The 5,589-nt window shown below is 42.4% G+C and overlaps 1 non-coding gene across 1 annotated transcript; it reads left to right on the top strand.

Annotated features, from left to right (window-relative positions):
* Positions 1–5,247: 5,247 nt before the first annotated feature.
* LOC112731586 (small nucleolar RNA R71) lies at positions 5,248–5,355 on the top strand. Its single transcript, XR_003167359.1, has one exon. It is a non-coding gene; the product is annotated as a small nucleolar RNA R71 (small nucleolar RNA).
* The last annotated feature ends 234 nt before the right edge of the window (positions 5,356–5,589 follow it).

Below are 5,589 nucleotides of genomic sequence, written 5' to 3'. Positions count from 1 at the left end.
CTAGGATAGTTTATGCTTTATGCTTAGTTTTAATTCTTATTTGAAATCTTTATGAGTTTTTTTTTTCAAGAAAGAAAATGCCATGTATTTCAAGTCTTCATTTCAACATAAATAAAAGTACAGTTTGTCCCCTAAGAGTCACTGTGAGTTGTGCAAAAATAATGAGAGAGACCAAGGACAAGAGAGATTATCAAACAAACTAAGAAATAAGTAACCAAGTGTAAGACCTTGGATGAACTAAAAAGAAAATGAGTCATGGAAGAGCAACTAGTCCTAGAAGGTACAACAAGGGGAAGGTTAAGGGGTGTTCCTTGAATATCCATAGAACCAAGAGGTAGTAAGTAATAAAGACCCAAGGCTCTGAGCATCAACTATTGGGATAGAAAAAGAAACATTAAAAAGCTCAAAAAGGAATTAAAGATCTTAGTAGATTCTTGTGGTGAAGATGTGTCAAGAAGAGACCTGGGCAAGTAAATTCTTAGGGGTGTCTCAACACCTAGTACCCTAAAACCAACTGGTTTGGGAGTGCTAATTGAAAGCCTAATTAAAGGGTTGTCTTGAGACAAAACACTTAGAGTCGTGGTCAAGAAAGCAAAACAACCCTTACTACTTCAAGGTGACAATAAATAAAAAGGACCCCTAAAGCCTATACCTGAAAGAACCCTCAAGGATCCAAGAGCTTTTCATGACATTAAAACATTCATACATGTGTTGAACACTTAGTCTTACTCTTAGTTGTATTACAATCACTCAAAGCCAAGGCCTCAAGTTATAAAGGTTTACTCACATTGATTTGCTTGGGACAAGCAAAACTTAAGTTTGGTGTTGTGATGACTTGCATCATCTACCCTTCTTACTTGCATAAAGAAGACCATAAAAGAGCATAAATCTCATTTGATCAGTACAATTCATGCATTATTTGATGAATATTATGGTACACTACTTTGAGATGAATTATGCTGAATTTCAGGTGAGAAAAAGCATAAAAATTTGGGTAGAAGACAAACAAGAAGCTGAGCGTGTGAAACTGGCGTGCCACTTGAAGCAAACGCCACAAAAATGCACTGGCATGACACGCCAGGAGCTGGGCGAGGCACGCCAGTACTAGAGTCCAGAGAAGAAGTCCAAGCATGCATGTGGGCGTGGCACGCCAGAGACTGGGCGTGGCACGCTAATACAAAATTCCAGAGAGCTACAATGGAGGACACAAAAGGGGCGTGGCATGCCAAGCTGGGCGTGGCATGCCTGGCTCATTAACTGCTATGGGCGTGCCACTTGAGTAAAGGGGCGTGGCACGCAAACTCACCATTCCAAGAAGAACCTTCACTATGGCGTGCCACTTGGTGTCGAAGGCGTGGCACGCCAGCCCCAAGAAGTCACTTGGGCGTGCCACTTGAGAACCCAAGCGTGGCACGCCAAGCTTGAAGAGTTCACAAATCCATGAGCGTGCCACTTGAGCAGCATGGTATGGCACGCTGGTATAATAATCCAGAGAAGAGGCTGAAGGCAATTGAAGACTGGGTGTGCCACTTGAGTAACCAGGCGTGGCACGCCAATGCACAAAGGACCAAAAGCAAGGACTGGGCGTGCCACTTAGTATCGAAGGCATGGCACGCCAACCTTAGCATCTCACTATGGCGTGCCACTTGAAGGCTGAGGCGTAGCACGCCAACTACTGGAACTAAGACAAGATCATAGGCGTGGCACGCCAGCCTTTAGGCGTGGCACGCTGGTATAAGTTTCCAGAGAGGATAAAGGAGGCCAATTACATTGGGGCGTGCCACTTGGTATCGAAGGCGTGGTACGCCATTCACTATTCTTCATTTAGGTGTGCCACTTGAGCACCAGGCGTGGCACGCCAGTGTCATTCAAAGAGAAGTATTGGGGCGTGCCACTTGAGTTCGTGGCGTGGCACGCCAAACAGAGGAACCACTCACTCACAAAAGGGGCGTGGCACGCCAGACCCTGGGCGTGCCACGCTAGTTCAACTTTCTAGAGAAGCCTAGCCAAGCATAAAGCAAGGGCGTGGCATGCCAAACCTTGGGCGTGGCACGCCAGTACAAGTTTCCAGAGGCAAAGAGAAGTGAGAAAGGCAAAGGGTGTGCCACTTGAGTTCGAAGGCGTGGCATGCCAACACAAGAAATCCACTATGGCGTTCCACTTGAGTTCCAAGGCATGGCACGTCAAGGTTGTTAGAGGGACGAGCGTGCCACTTGAAGGATTGGACGTGGCACGCCAAGCTAGAAATGAAGGGCACGTGACACGCCAGAAAAGTGCCAGCCACACACCAGCTGAGAAGTCATGATTATTGAGTGTTTTCTTTTTCCTCCAAAATGTAATTTTCCTTTTTTCACTTTTGTAATTCTTTTATTTTACTAGGAGTAGTATAAATACCCCCAATGAGTACTGAAATGAGGAGGGTTAAGCAGTCAGTTTTAGATCCACTTTTACACTTCACTTTTGAGTACTTTTTGAGCTATGAGTAGCTAACTTCCTGATGGGAAGCAGAAGCTGGTGAATTAAAAATTTATTAAAATGGTTACGTTGCGAGTATAGTTCTTAACTCACCGAAAATCTGCCTATCAATTTAGAAATATGTCACAGAGAGTTTAAATTAAAATTACTGGGAGTTTTAAGTCCCAGGTCGTCTCCTAACGAGTTGCAAAAAAGTGCACTATTTTATTAATCAGATGTTCCAAGAAGTTGAGCTAAGTAAATTGGAATTTAAATTGAGGAATTTTAAATAATATAAATAAAAGCCTTGACTGGGAATCGATCAGTTAGAATCTCTATCATTGATGGAGTGATTTTTAAGATTGATTTATAATTAATGGTTACTCTGTTTGGTTATCCTTTACTAGGTAAGGGAAAGTCAAACAAGTTGGACTGTCAAATCTATTCACGAGTTACAACCCACTTAGTTCAAAGGGATTGGCGTTGGTGACAGGATAGCAATCCAACATTTAACCCAACTATAAATTTCTTCTTCGATCCTTCCAACTCAAGAGTTCCTTTTAATCAACTCCCTATCAAGTAATGAAACTACTCACGCATTGTAAATAAAGAATCCATGGCACATAAAAGGGAATTAAAAGAAGACATGATTATTGGAATTGAAATTGAATTAAAGAGAAATAATCCTTACATTAATTAATCATAAAAGTATCTGAATGACAAAATTGAACATAACAAAGAACATGGAAGAATAAAACCAAGTTTAGAGAACAAACTAGAATGATGAAGTCTTGATGAGGAAATAACTCTTCTCAATATTCCAATGCTAAGATCAATTGAAAATTAAAATCCTAAAAACTAGAGAGAAAAACCTAAGAGAGTGAAAAAAATAGATCTAAAGCTACTGAATGAATGTGTGTGTTGTTTCTGCATATTCTCTGACTCTAGTCTGCTGTTCCGGGCCAAAAACTGGGCCGAAATAAGGTTCAAAATCGCCCCCATTGAATTCTACAGATTATGCAGATCGCACATGTCACGCGATCGCGTCATCCATGCGGACGCGTCGCTTGCGCTTTTTCCTCTCCACGCGTTCGCGTCGTCCACGCTATCGCGTCGCTTGCGCTTTCCAATTCGCGCGGCCGCGCAAGCCATGCAGCCGCGTCGCTGCGATTTGCGCTCCTTCGCGCGGTCGCGTGAGCTATGCGACCGCGTCACTTCTCACTGGTTATCTCCTCAAATTCTTGTGTTCCTTCCATTTTTGCTAGCTTCCTCTCCAATCTCTATCTCATTCATGCCCTATAAGGCCTGAAACACTGGGCATACAGATCACGGCATCGAATGGAATAAAGGAGAATTAAAAGTAAATGATTAAAGTCTCTAGGAAGCAATTTTCAAACATGTACTGAATTTAGGAAGGAAATCTAAATGCATGCTAAATTGATGAATAAGTGGGCAAGGATCATGACAAAACCACACAATTAAACACAATATAAACCATAAAATAGTGGTTTATCAAAAAGGAATAGTTTCTAATTCATTAATTTTGTCTTTATGGATACATAAGTCTTTTAGAAACTTTGCATATTTAGGTACCTGCTGAATAACATCAAAAAGGGGAACAGTTACCTCAACTTTTTTGAATATTTCTACCATTTTAGGATCAGGTTCCAGCTGCTTCCTGGGCTTCCTTGCAAGTTGTGGAAATGGAATGGGAGTAGTGTTTTTTGTGGTGCCTGTGCCTTTTGGTGCTTCTTCCTGTGGTTGAGCTATCTCTTCTTCAGCCATGTCCTGTATATCCTCTTCCTCTTCAACATCTTCGATTTTCACCACCTCTTCAGCTGAGGCGTATTCTGGTGAGCTTGGTTCCTCCTGATTCCTCTCCTGCAGTGTGGTTCCGGACCTCAGGGTGATGGCATTAATGCCTCCCTTCGGATTGGGTAATGGTTGAGAAGGGATTCCAGTGGTGCTTGAAGGTTGGTTACTGGAATTTTATGCTGAACCAAGTTGTGTCAATAAAGCTTGTAGAGTAGAGGTGAAACCATTCAGACTGGCATTAATATTGTTCACGATGGTATTTTCCATGGCCAGTTGTCTTTTCTCAAAAGCTTGTAATAAATCTTCATTAGAAGATACAGAAGAATGAGTAAACTGAGAGGTATGCTGCTGATTGTTCGGTGGTCCTTGGTTTTGCCTCAGGTGAGGTGCTCAGTAAGGTTGATTTTGCTGCCTGTTGTTGTTATTATTCCACCTCTGATTTCCCTGATTATCTCTGCCTCCCCTATTGTTGTTGTCCCTCTAATTCTGGTTTGAATTGTCCTGCCATCCATGGTTATTATTTCCACTTTGATAGTACCCTTGGTTGGGGCAGTCATAGAAGTTGTGAGTGGATGCCACCATGTTGTCTTCTTGTTGGAGCTGCGGGTATTCATCAGTGTAGTGGCTGTAATCAGCACAAATTTCGCAAATTCTTTGTGGAACTAGTTGTTGGTTTTGCTGCGGTTGAGTTTGCTGAGCTTGTTGATTCAACTGCATTTGCTTCAGCAGGTTGGTCATCTCACAGATGCTTCGATTTAGAGCAGCAGTCTCTATGCCAGAAGATACTTCTGCAACGGCTTTTGAATGACCTTGCTTCTGTCTGTGGTTCCGAGTAGATTCAGCTAAATCACTGATCAATTGCCAAGCTTCATCAGTGGTCTTGTACTTCTTCATAGACCCATTGCTGGCACTTTCCAATGTGGTCTTATCTTGGGGCCTCATACCTTGTGTGATATAGCTGAGTAGCACGATCTTGTCAATCATGTGGTGGGGGCATACTTCCAGAAGATTATTGAAGCACTCCCAGTATTCAAAGAGAGTCTCATTGTCATCCTGAACAATTGTAGAGATATCCTTCCTCAGTTTATTAGTAACTTCAGATGGAAAGAATTTCTCCAGAAACTCCTTTCTGAGTGTATCCCAGTTGGATACATTTGCTAGAGGTTGAGTGTAGTACCACTCTCTTGCTTTTCCCTCAAGAGAGAAAGGAAAAGCTTTCAGTAGAATTGAAGTTTCATCAGTGCCATTACGCCTGATAGTAGAACAGGATGCCTGGAAATCTTTCAAGTGCTTGATAGGCTCTTGAGCAGGTAGGCCATG

Source organism: Arachis hypogaea, chromosome 12, assembly GCF_003086295.3.
Source record: "Arachis hypogaea cultivar Tifrunner chromosome 12, arahy.Tifrunner.gnm2.J5K5, whole genome shotgun sequence".
In the NCBI taxonomy this organism is placed as follows: Eukaryota; Viridiplantae; Streptophyta; class Magnoliopsida; order Fabales; family Fabaceae; genus Arachis; species Arachis hypogaea.
This window is presented reverse-complemented; position numbering and strand designations above follow the sequence as displayed.